This window comes from Carassius auratus, chromosome 28 (assembly GCF_003368295.1).
Source record: "Carassius auratus strain Wakin chromosome 28, ASM336829v1, whole genome shotgun sequence".
Lineage (NCBI taxonomy): Eukaryota > Metazoa > Chordata > Actinopteri > Cypriniformes > Cyprinidae > Carassius > Carassius auratus.
Genome location: NC_039270.1, coordinates 8,127,327 through 8,141,062, shown reverse-complemented (window position 1 = coordinate 8,141,062; position 13,736 = coordinate 8,127,327). Strand labels below are relative to the sequence as shown.

The window sequence follows — 13,736 nt, the reverse complement described above, 5'->3', positions numbered from 1 at the left end:
CATCTGGCGCAGCACCCCATCACTCTCCTTCTTCAAATAGCCCTCGATGCCTTCAGTGTGACTCTACAATTTTCATAGTCATGAAAATAAAGAAAACTCTTTGAATGAGAAGGTGTTTCCAAATTTTTGGTCTGTACTGTGTCTATATATAAATATATATATATATATATATATATATATATATATATATATATATATATATATATATATATATTTATTTATAGGAACTCTGTTGTTAACTAAAGCATTGCAAAGGCAGGGACTTGTTCCCTATAGATGCCTCTGTGGTTCACATTGCAGGAATGTTTACAGTAGAGAGAAGTTCAGAAGGTCGGGTGGAAATTTTCAGTCAGACCACAAAGAGCTGGTTTCTTTTGCTGTTTGCTCACTTGTAGATTTCCCGGTTTCTTATCAGTTGTTCGTAGGAAAGCATTCTGTAATTTCTTAAAGATCTTAAAACTGAAAACTTTGTGGTAGATTTTTATCCATCCATCCATAACACGTGTTTAGCACAGGTACTCCGGGGAGCTTCTATGTGCCATCAATAGGGGGCAGAATAATACTGCTTGATTTTTTGGCAGTGTTGTTGGCACATGGCATAGGACAGCTATAGTGGGACATTAAAATTAGACATCAGACACCACAGTAAGCTGTGTGTTTATCAAACCTGGCGTATTTTATTTGAATTGCACACTCATAAAAAAATAAAGGTTCTTTATTGGGATAGATGGTTCAATGAAGAACCCTGAACACTGTTCAACTTTTTCACTGCACAAAACATTCTTTATAGTTGGGAACATAAAAAAAAAAAAAAAAAAAAGATTCTTCATGCTAAAGTTGTGTCCCAAATGACTCCGCACTATACACTATGCACAAATTCAATACACTTTTTTTTTTTTTTTTTTTTTTAAATCAGTGCCATCATCTGGTGATTTGAAGTGCACTTTTTCTTTTTGGAGTGTGAACACACTTATAACACTTTATATATATATATAAAAAATGTAATCGAATGAAAAATAAACAAAGTATTTTGACTTCACTTGGTCCAAATTCACAGGTTAGAGTTCACCAAACTTGAGCTTTGGCTTCTTTGCATGTGCTTGCGTTTCAGGTCTCCTGCATTAGCATTCGCATGCATATGCATATTGATTCATATATGAACACTGGTCTGTGGAACGAAGAGTGCACACCAAGTTTAAAGAAGTGCACAACTTTAATGTAGTTTAAGTTTCATCTAATCTGGCACCATACAACAGCTCCAGTACTTGGCTGCAGCTGTTTGCCCAGATGCTTAAGCTTCTCAATTATATATTTATATGGTAAGTTATATGTCTTTAATTACAGCTGTACTTCAGAGTTATTATATCATTTAAATAGTTTAAGCCCAAGTACTAAAATCACAAGACATGTCACTCGGCGGCCATTTTTGAAACGCCTCTCAGGCAAGCAAGCTTACAATTAAATTTCATATTTGAAATCGACAATGCAATCTGATATCAACTGTATCATAAAAGTTGTTTATTTGGATCATATGGCATTAAAAAGTTTATTTTTCAGGCTAATCCAGCCAGTGTGCATGTGCAGTCCTAAGCGCACGTCTCAGAGGATTGACTTTCTATAACAACCGGGACTTCGGTAGATGCAATGATGTGCTGACTTTACTGGTTTAGGTTCATTCAGAAGGCGGAGCTTCATCTGATAGAGAGGCCATATTGACCGTTGCATTTTTCCCCATTCAGAACCATATGAGTGACGTGTCTTTGATGATACTACTGTACTTCTGATGTGCTTCCTAAATTAAGCACTGGACACTTTTATTCATTACTTTTTATCTGTTAACATTTTTATATGCACTTGTTAACCTGGACGAAAAAGTGGTACAGTTGATGCAGCTCAACATATTTCAAATGGTGAGGCAAAACACACTTTACTCTGCTCCTGCGACGACGGAAAACAAAGATAAGTCACAGAATAGAGAGCAAGAGGGCACTGGAAAGAGGGACGTGCAGGTTTGAGGACGTAAGCTGAGCTGCTGTTGTTCAATACTCCGAGACGTCTGGCTATATTTGGACGTCTCCCCTGAGATCTGGTCCATGCCAAGTTGGGCCTTTCCCCCCTCCTTTTCTCGTTTTCCGTCAATCCCCTGACAAATAATACCAATTTTTCCACATGACGAGGAAGAAAGCTTTCTTTACATGTCAAGATTTCAAACGCACGTGCCTGCGCTGCCTCTTTTATATCTCTCTCCTGTTGTTCCTGTTCGGCGTTCTAGTGTGTGAAACGCCTCGGCCAAGTCGTGGAGAGAGAGCATATGCCCATCTCTGCCTCTCTCTTTCTCTCATCCTGACATGTGTGTCCTCCTCCGCCCAGCAGCCACCTGTGAGTCTTCCTGTGTCCCTTCTGCCATTGCTCCGCAAACGTTCAAGCTAATCTCCAACTCCTCGCCAGCGGGAACTGCTGACGTGCTAACGGCCGCAATCAGCGCTGACGTCCGACCACAGCTACTGCTAAAGGATGTCCTTCTCCAGGCCATTACATTCTTATAATAAGAAAACCACTTTATTAAAATACATTTGGACTCTTCCGAAGAAAATATAAAAGTTTTTTTTTTGTCCATTACAATGATGGGTGGTTTCATAGTGTAACCATCATAGACTTTAAGGGGTTTAATGTCCACAGAAGCAGAGTGCTTAAAGTGTCAGCGAAGTTTAACTAGGTAAGATGCGAGTCGCGAAACATTTAATATATGACAACTCAAATGTTATACGACCAGCGGTAATATCTAGTGATGCAAAAACTTTCTTTCTTCCCAAATATGTTTAGCTACATTGTGTTTCATGTAAATTAATTCCTAATGGAATGTGACGAGACAAGAAACATTTTTCATCATCCAAATATCCTAGTATTCTCTAGGACCAGATTTCTTTTTGTGGGCTTTTAGCTTGTATTTTTAGGGCAGCAGAGAGAGTCAGGAACAGTAGTGAGGGAGAGATGAGATGAGGAAATGAGCCAGGCCTCAAACCTGGATCCCATGAACCAACAGATTGTACTGTCCACACCAACAGATGTTATTTTTTTAAAGGTCTTTTTAGACCTATAAATATAGTCTGGATATAGTCAAAGCAAAAGGGTCTTATTATGACAAACAATGTGCATTGGCCATATAGCCATTAGTATATCCACTTATTTTTGACTCCCACGTCCCACTAAATGATGTGGATTAATTATGTGTGAGTTTTGTGATTGGTTCAAACGCTTTGACAGAAGATGTAGCATAGGTCATAGCATCCTACATAGCATCATAGAAGATTATAGCATCCTAAATTTGTACATGCTCATACTTTAAAGGGGTCATTGGATGCAAAATTCACTTTTGTGAACTGAACTGAAGTGTATGTGTGTGTGAGTTTTAATCCTCATAAATCATTACCACTTTCTCAGATCAAGCTGTTCACAGATTCTTGGATCTGTGACGTCACACAGATTGAGGTGTTTTGTTGTTGGATGTAATAATAAACAGCAATCATCATTTACTCCCGACATCTGACCCACTGAAGATACAGTGGATTAACATTACTATTGTTTCTGAAGGGAATGCACCCCCGATCTACTGAAATGTGTCTATGTTCGCGCAAATAATTTGTGAATCATTTGTTTCACCTACGGAAGAAGTGTGTAAAAAATTTTTTTATTAATCTTTGCAAATCACCTTTCCTATTAATGTACTAGTAAGTATTAGTAAGTAAATTTCACAATGAATGCAGCAAAAGTTTACCCAACCCACGGATGAGAGGGGCGGGGTGAGCAGAGCTCATTAGCATTTAAAGATGAGATCTTTTAATCAAGGTATGCTGTAGACTTTTCATTAAGACCCTAAAGAATCAAATAAACTTGTGATATTTAGGAAACGTGCTAAGTTCACATATTTGTTTCTCCGAAAAACAATGCTACAGCCAGTTATTCAACTTTGAAAATGTGCATTCCGTGTCGGAATGTCTGTTTTTGATTTGGTCTGTGTGATTCCTCCCACTGATAGTTTAATCAATAATATTTAGACAGTCCAGGTTACCAGTAGGAGGAAAAAACATTGTAATGCAGCCATGAAAACGAGCACATGAACCAGATCAAATATCACACATTATATCTGACATATGAATGACATGTGAGACATGTGAATGACATGTGAGTGACTAAATGAGGATAGAATTTTCATTTTTGGGGAACTCTCCATTTCTAGAACCAATATGCACTTTAAAGGTAAACAAGTTCTAAAGAGGTTTTTACAGCAACAGCTTCAACAATTCAGTTCAACAGTTCAACAAGTTGAACTTTGCATATTTGGATGCCAAGATTCCTGAATTAACCAATCAGCACCCATGACCAGAATAATGGATGGATGAATGAATGATGATTGCTTGTACTTGTGTGTTTTCACTTGCATAATTCAAACATGTAGGATCTCTTCTGCCTCTCAACGGTTTATAACACCTTTTTCACCATTAAAAAAGTGAGTCAGCGAGATAAATCCACCTCCTGAGCTTTAGCACAGAGAGAAACTTCAATTAGGCTACAGCATTTGAGCTGTTGGTAGCAAAACCCAAACTAGATGCTGTACACACAAGTATATGGATACAAACAAGATTAGAAAGTAAAATTTGTGGCGATGCCGAGAATATTGCATTCCCCGAGTATGAAATTGCCACCAATATTATGTCTGGACTTCAAAGAATGAGAGTAGAAATGCCTCCCAATCACAGAAGCCATCTGTTTAAGAAGAGTTATTTAAAAAGAGAGAGAGAGAGAAGATGGTCTAGAGGAAGGGAGGAGGGAGGGAGGAGGGTTAGAGAGAGAGAGAGAGAGTTAGAATAAATCCTTACCACATAATGATTACGGCTCACAAGTCCTGCCTCTGATATGGAGTGCAGAAGGAGCCGGGATTACAACTACAGTAATCTGAGAACCGCAAGTGCACTCCACAGCCACAGACCAACACATCAACTCCAACAAAACATCAAGGGTCAGGCGAAACCGAAATGAGACATGTGCGAACGGGACATCGCTTTACAACTACAGAAGTCTAGAAAATAATTACAAACTCCAGAGAATCAGAGGCTAAAATATCTGCTGGCTAGCATTCAACAGCCGGCTAAATCAGAAAGCTCCGCTTGCCGGCCTATGCCACCTGTGTGCCCTTTTAACTGTCAGTTTTTGGAGTAATCCATAGCGTCTTCTACTGGAATGAGGACTACACTTGAAGAACATGTTGGAAACAAGTTAACAAGGTAAACAAAATTTGTTCGTTGGACCGAAAGGACTTTGAATACACAGAAAATTCCATTTTGGAACAACAGCCAATTCAAAATTCTATTTCACCCTAATGTTCTTTTTAACACAAAACTGCAAATTTATGAAAAGCACTGATTGCTCTTATCTGATTTGGACCCGTCCAATGAGAGTTGAGACGCAAGCGTCCACGTAACCAGTGACCATCCTGGACAAGGAGCTCTATGCGCGTCTGCACCAGGACACTTGTGGACAGCCGTCTCCTGCCTCTCATTTCTCCTCTGGCATCCGCTCTCCCTCCATCTCTCCACGCCACCTCCTCTTTTCCTCCCCCCACCTCCCTCCATCCGTCCCACCCTCCCCTCACGGAAGATGATGTGACCTTCTGCCAAACTGCTAGAGACCATGCCACTGTCACAGTGGGCTGTTCTGTCTACACTGAAATAGAATCAAACAAGAGCCACGAGAGAGAGAGAGAAGGAGGGGGGGACGGGGGAAAAAAAGACGAAGAAAAAAATCAGGACGAGTCACGGAGGAGAAAATGTGCTGTCGGGCGTCCGGGCTGGATGTGGTTTGCCAAAGCAGGTAACTGATCACCTTCACTTCGGGCAGGGATGTTGCTGGCACACACATACACTAAGATGCACTTTAAACAGGATTTTTTTTCTTTTTTTTTTGAAGTTGCGTACCTGTTAATTTGGGCTTTTAGTGACAGAACTGGTAATTTGTGCAGTGTGAAATGAATGCTAAGTGTGTGGGTTATGAATCATCCTGAAAGTGCCTTACTGTGTTCGGACAGTGCTGCGAAACTGTGTCATCTCAAGTGGGTGCACCCACAGGTTGGATGCTTGTTGAAATAGTAAAGTTTTCATTCATTCGCCAGAAAACGAACCTGTAGATGAATGCATGTTGTTGCTGTAGTATGTCACTCTGTGGATCCTGACTTGCAGGTACAACAAAGATCAATCACTTCTCACAGCAGATGGAGCGCGTTTCCCATTAAAGTCGTGTGCTGGAATGTTAAAGCGACAGAAATTGAATTCCGTTGAGAGGTGAACTGAGAGATCTTGGATAGGAAGCAATGAAAGCTTTCAGTAATTACTGTTGGGAGCAGTTATTATGGAGCACACACTGACGCATTTGGGATTCGTCCTGCTGGAGCTGTGATAATGTGCCACTTTCGTAGTGAGAAGAGGGTGCTTCATAAGAACAAGGTGGATGATGGAACGAGAGCTAGCCTATTTGGGATGGCTAGAAAAAGACAAAAGCTGGTCTATCAGATACAATCACAAGTAATCTTGTACAAAATGTTCATGGAAAGTTATTAGGAAATCACAGTGGTGGGTGACAGTTTCAAAATTAGAAAGAGCCCGGCTAAATATATGCTCCAGGGCAAATGGAAAAACATCATCTCGATTATAATTATAACTCTTCAGGCATCACTCATATCAAGATGATTTTCAGGAATAAAATATTAAATAGTAAAACAGGAGATGATTAGTAAAAACAACTGTTGTTTTCAGTGGAATATGAGTAGAATTGTAATTTATTAGCATTTATGTGAAAAATTGAAAGATTTTGTAGAATGACCTGATTGCCCTTGTATCCTTGTTCTCCTTCAGAGCTGTTTTTTTTTTCATAGAATAATGTTTTCTGAGCTGAGATATGACCTGATATGATTTTACTTTTAATAATAAGAATGAACTTTGCCCTCACAGGAATAATGTCTATCATTAAGCTCATTCGCTGATGAGTTATGTTGTATAGTTATAAGCAAGTAGACTGGATTGAATTGTCTCTGAAAGCATATTTGCTGCAAAATGTACAGAAGATCTGGCACTGCATGTGTAGTGTGTGTGCTATGAAGGACACAGTGTACATTGTAGAAGTGTAGGACAGTTACGTCAAGTGGCCGGCTGTTACGTCAAGACTATGAGGTGTTCTCTCCTCATTCGTGATTTAATTGCAGATTCTTTACCATCTTGTGTAAATCAGTTGAGAAATCATGTCTAGTTTTTCAAAACTGTTATGAAGCACTTCACCAGATTTCTCAAGGTTAACCTCTTGTAAGTCTGCAAAAACTATAGCTTTATCTTGTCATTGGGCTAATACACTCAAATGTTCGCCTTTGTTCCTAATTAACCCTTACAAGGAATATATTAGTGCCTTGGGGGTGCATATTATTACCTTGATTATTAGTTGATAATGTGCAGATCATGCACAAAGCTGTACCTTTGAGGAAACCGTCCCAGTAACAAGCTAAAGCTACAATTGTTCACATTTTTCACACAGACAAGACACTACAGAGTTTGCAATTTGCACTTGCCGCAACAATTGCTAGTTGGTTGTTTATTGGCCAAAGGTAAAAAAATTAAAATAAATAAAAAATATGAACAAAAAAAAAAATTCCAGTCTATGATATTTTAGGTCCTAGATGTGGCTCAGTTTCCTCCTTTGATGTTTGTTTCCTAGTTTGATGTTTGTTCAGTTGTAGAGCTAATTTAAAGCCTTTTAAAGCCTGACATTTAAAATAATAGAATATTTCTGAACCTTTAGATCAAATATATTTTTTTTTTATCTAAAAATTCATATGTAATTTTTTGTTGAGTATCATATTTGATGCATCTGGCTTTTATGGCTCATATGATATAAGTGAGATCTTTGTAACAGTATAGCAGACTGAATCATTTGTCACTCTTTATCTCCAATATTTTGTCTAAGTAAGATCATATTTAAATGCCTAGCTTTATGATCAAAGCTCTGAGGTTTTTGATTGTGGGGCACATCATATAATAATACATGCCATAATAATACAATGATAATCGAGAGACATGCAAATAAACATTGCTCAAAAGCCTGATGTATCATATTTTCACTTTTTAACATGATTTTTTCTCAAATATTATGAATGGATCATTTCAATTTTGCTCCAGTCAAGTAAGTTATTCTTACAGTACATTTACTTTATAAAAATCAGTAATAATTTGACAGCAGGAAGTAGCACGTGTACCACAACCTGAAGGGGGATGTTTTACTAAAAGCACTTTGATTTGGTAAAAAAATATTAACTATCGGAAGGCATCTACTACAGTAAATAGTGTTTTTCAGCAAAGGTTTGATTATATTGATAATTTAGAGACTTTAGAAATGTTGTGTATCAAATATGATACAGTAAGCTTTAGTAAGTATCAGCAATAGTAATAGAAACATACAATCTTCAAAAGATCCAAAATTGTCCGTCCCAATTAAAAAGAGTGAGGATGATCAGAGGAAGAGCTTGGGAAAGTTGAGCCAAGACATGGAGAGGGTGAGTGTGCGCTGGTTCTCAAATGCCCTGTGCTCTTCTGTGTGTGTGTGTGTGTGTGTGTGTGTCCGTCCACCCTGTTGTGTGGTGGACAAGTCAGTGCGGTGTGGAGCCAGCGAACCCTGGGATCAATGCATCTGTTCTCTCCTTACACAGAACACAACCAGCATAGAGCCGACCTAAAATTAAAATGAAATCCAAAAAAACAAAAACAAATTATATATATATATATATATATATGAATCAAATCTAAAATAGTAATAATACTAAAATAATCCTGTTTGCAATACACTAGCATCAAAGTGGCAATGTTTGCATGAACAAGCAGCACTTTATTTCTTCATGAACTTTGTATTTCGAATGTTAGAGTTGTTTTCTGTGTAACAGGGTGTCGACTAGTGCAAATGGGTCAAATCAGCAGTCAAACAGACATTTCTAAACAGATGCTGTCTTAATCCCTACTACGGCCGAACATGCACCACATATCCACTAAACACACACACCCATATTCCTCATATTAGATGTGCACAAAAACCTGTTTGTGTAACACAGAGTCAGTAGCGCTATTCACCACAGGTGAACAAACACACTTCTGTAACAGTGGGACTGTTCACCAGTTGATGTGAGGAATTACATTATATTCATTACGTTGTCTGAGATCAGCCAATGCGACAGAACGACATTCAATCTTTGCACAGAGACGCATGGAGTAGATGAATTACTCTGGGGCAGCAGTGCTGCTCTTGCTGGCAGTTTAATGAATAGATGTGGTTTTATGGAGACGCCGCTGAAAGCCGTAATGACAGTGCAGTAAATGCAATGACCGTTTGAACTATGACTGGTCACCAGAAATTACAATTCTGTCCTCATTTACTCACTCTCGTGTAGTTTTAAACTCTTATGACCTTCTTTCCTTGGTGCAGCTCAGTGGGAGATGTTTTACACAATGTTCACGCAGCTCTTGAGTCTAAGTGACGCATAAGTATTCCACATATTATGAATTCACACAGTAGCTTAGTGTGAGGATCTGACCCAAACTTTTCACATTAGGTAGTGTTCTCAAAGTGTGGACAAAAAGTCTTACAGGTTTTGAACGACAAGAGGGATTCAAGAGTGAATGGTGATGTTTTATTTTTGGTTGAGCTGTTTCTTTAAGAGGGTTTTGTTGTCCAGTATTTGAGATGAGTGACTGGCACTGCTCACACCGCTTGATGAGATCCGTCTCTCAGAAACACGACCAGAGCTGCATCACACCGCACAGGACAATGCCTCGTCAGCAAGTTGTTACATTATGTGTTGCCCAGAGCTGATCAGCTTAATGAAATGTTTCAATGACACTTAACTGACTCCATCGGTGAGGAGAACCTGAAAACAACAACACACACTTAACGGTCCTTCTCAAAATATGGAGAAATGTTTTTTTTGTTTTAACAACCAGCTGTGTTTGGAGTACCATACTAACATTCAGAAATGCAAAATAAATGTTTTCAACTACAAGAATTAAATGTGCAATGTGAAGTAATGATAATAATGCAGCATAGTATTTTTGAAACATTTATGCAATAATACCTGCTGTCTCTGTTTTTAAATGTACGCACCATACAGTTCATATTGATAAATGTGCAAATATATACTAAACAGTATTCAGTGAGCTAGCATTCCATTCTGGACACATTTGTCCGTTCTACCTCTGAATTTGACTCTGAATTTTTTTTAATATATTTTTTAATATTCAGTTGTTTTTAGATTTATTTTTAATTTACATTAAAGGTTTTTTTTTTTTGCACTAAAGCTTCTCCTGAGTGATCTAAATAAAAAGAAAGATGGGTGGATGGATAGAATGACTGAATGATAGATAGAACTACAGAAAGGTAGATAGATGGATGGATGATGGGAGGGACAGATGTTTGTTACCATATTATGAGAATGGAAATACACCTGATTGTAACGACTCTTTATTATGAATTTATGTTAAAGGGTAGAGAGGTTAGTGATGCAAATGAGCCCAACCCAAAAATATTACATGACAAGCGTGACACAGCCACTGTGGGACAGATGAAAGAGCAGAGCTTGCAGGACTGCTCCAAGGTCATGTAGGGGAAACTGTACATTTTTTAAGCAACAAGCTCCCATGGCCACATAATCTGTCAATCAGTGTAATTCCTTTGAGAAACGAGCTGGAAATGAACATTTCTCCTTTACTACAGGTGGAGATGTGATTATGCACGTGTCTCTCTCTCACACACACGAAGCTCCGTTGGCGGAGGAACCTCCGTTGGCACTCAGGTGTAACTGTCAACAAAACACGTGTTTGTATTTGTATTCAGAATGCAATCCAAGTGCACCTTGTCCACTATAATGTCCTCTGGCAAAGAAGAAAACAGAACACTGTAGGATGCAAAGAAAAACAACAGCAAACACCAAGCATGGCTCTGCTCCCCTGCACTGCAGCATAAGACTCTTAATGGGAATATTCTGTCATTAATTCCTCACCCTCATGTCGTTCCAAACTCGTAAGACCTTCGTTCATCTTCTGAACACAAATTAGGATATTTTGATGAAATCCGAGAGCTTTCTGACCCTCCATAGACAGCAATGCAACTGAAACGTCCAAGACTAGTTTTTGTGACATCAGTTATTCAACCATCATTTTTTGACGATACAAGAAAACTGCTGCGCAGGTGAGTTAACCCCATAATTTTAGCAACAATGTCAACACTAATCAGTGTGTTACAAAATAACCACTGACTTTCACTGTATCGGCACAAAAAGCACAGATAGAAACAGGAATTTGTCAAAACATCTTTTGATATGCTTTGTTTAGTATCTGGTCCTAAATATAGTGAAATAGTGAATAGTGAATTCACATATAGTAATAAAAAAGACTTTTTTGTAAAAACAAGTATTTTTCACACTACAGATGTGACTAACACAGCTGCGTCCCTTCCCTGTGCAGAACGTCACGGAAAGTTACTACATTTCCAACACATGGGAGACCGAGGGGCAAATGGGTGTCAATCCACAAGGCAGATTACAAAACAAAGTGGTATGTTTATACACGGATTACTCTGTGTGAGTGGGTTGGTGGCAGTGCGAGCTGGAGAAAGCGAGTGTTTTGTGTGAGCCGAGGAAAGCAGATACACTGCCGTTAAAGCAGTCCAGTGACATCTGGATGAGGGGAGATGCCTTCGGTGGTGGATGCCTCGGCTTCAGCTTAAGGCCGTCTTATCATGATCCCACACTCCAAACTGGGGCAGTTTGGTTAGAGAGTCAGACTTGTCACCAGAAGGTCATGGGTTCGAGTCTCAGGTCCGACAGGTATTTCTCTCCACTGGTGAGGTGAGACTCTTGAGCAAGGCAATGGGACAACATGCTTGGCCACACGTTACTTCACTTAACTTCAAATAGCACACACATCACACACACGTATCTATATATACATGAAAACCCAGTAGATGATTTTGCTGCGCACCATAACCCAACCTGCACTGGAGTTTAGTGTTAACAGCAGTGCCATATAAGATATATGGAGTCTACGGCTTCAAGTGTCAAGTAAAATGGATCGTTGCCCCTGCAACACATTTTCAATTCCAACGTAATCTGCTGCCTTTAAGATGTTATTACAGTTAAACAGCCTGGAAAAAATCCTCACTCTGGCGCTAAAACAGACCAAAGAAGAAAAAGAAAATCTGTTTGTTGTGCTAAGAAGGTTGACAGTGAGTGAGAAATGTGTTTGGCGGAACAGATCTTGATGGATGGACTCTTTGCATCTTTCTAGGACTCTGGGTTAATAGAGATCTTTACAGAATGTCCCAGGCGCTGGTCCAGGACCAGATCCGTGTCCTTTCTGATGGTCAGGATTAATGCTGATGAGAGAGAAGCCATGTGAAGAAGGTTATAAGCTTTTTTTCTTATATTGAGAGTTTAGGATGAGACTTATGCATAAGGGGCAAGTGTTAATGCTGAAACCAGTTGCCGTGTTTTTATTTTTGTTTTTTGTTTTTTAAGTTTCTTTGATTGCTAGTAAATTTCACAAATAATTACAAATTAACGGCAAGTACACATTGAGTTAGAAATAAAATTTTGTAGTAAAAAACAAAAACCGTATTAACTCGAACAGTATTTTCTTGTAAAATCTACTTCAATAATCATTTTATATTTGTGACTCTGGACCACAACAATACACTGTATGGGTTAAAATTATAGGTTTTTCTTTTATGCCAAAAATCTTTAGGATATTAAACAAAGATCATGTTCCATGAAGATATTTAGTGAATTTCCTACCCTACATATATCAAAACTTAATTTTTGATTAGTAATATGCAATATGCAATTAGCAATCATTTTTTATGCTTTGCTAATAACTTAATCTGGCAATTTTTTTCAATATTTTTGCACCTTTAGATTTTCAAATAGTTGTATCTTGACCGAATATTGTCTGATCCTAATAAACCATACATCAGTGGAAAGCTTTATTTAGCTTTCAGGTGATCTACATATCTCAATTTTGAAAAATGTACACTTAATGGTTTTGTGGTCCAGGGTCACATATAACATTGGTAACACCAATACAATTAAGTAAAGGGATAAATATATATATATTTTTTACATGTTGTTTTTAAATTGTTTATAACATAATGCTTTTTTTTTACACTGTGAAATGAGTTGTAAAATGCAAATCACTGAAGTCATGCATGTGGCTCTTTGACAAAGAGAACCAAGCCAGACCATTTTTAATATGTTAATACGTTTTATGTTAATATGTTAAATGTACTGATTTATATGAACTATACAATGTGTAACTTTAAAAACTTTTAAAAAAGGCATGATAACTAGATTCCTTAAACAATTTTAGGATTAAATGTATGCTCATGATAATAATAGTTTTTTAATTAACTTTTGGCATTGTGCAGTTCACTAAATGTTCCTGCGGTGTGACTAATGAATGTTTACCAGTTCAAATATTCCATGCAGTCTCTCAATTAACATAAGGTCATAAAATGCATGCATAATAATTAGATAATGTTGTTCGGATAGAGAGTAGCGTGTTACACCGCAGGACACTTCTGTGATTATCACGTCACAGTACCTATGTATGCATGAACTGATGATTTATTATTTATTCGAGGATGTCATGAGTGTAATGGAG

At 38.1% G+C, this 13,736-nt stretch overlaps 1 protein-coding gene across 1 annotated transcript in view; it reads left to right on the top strand.

Moving 5' to 3' along the window:
- The first annotated feature begins 4,832 nt into the window (after positions 1-4,832).
- Positions 4,833-13,736, top strand: part of LOC113046667 (glutamate receptor ionotropic, NMDA 2C-like) — a 64,455-nt gene continuing 55,551 nt past the window's right edge. Inside the window, exon 1 of the mRNA XM_026207549.1 lies at positions 4,833-5,868. The gene's annotated coding sequence lies outside the window, so the exon portion shown is untranslated. The remainder of the gene's footprint in view (positions 5,869-13,736) is intronic.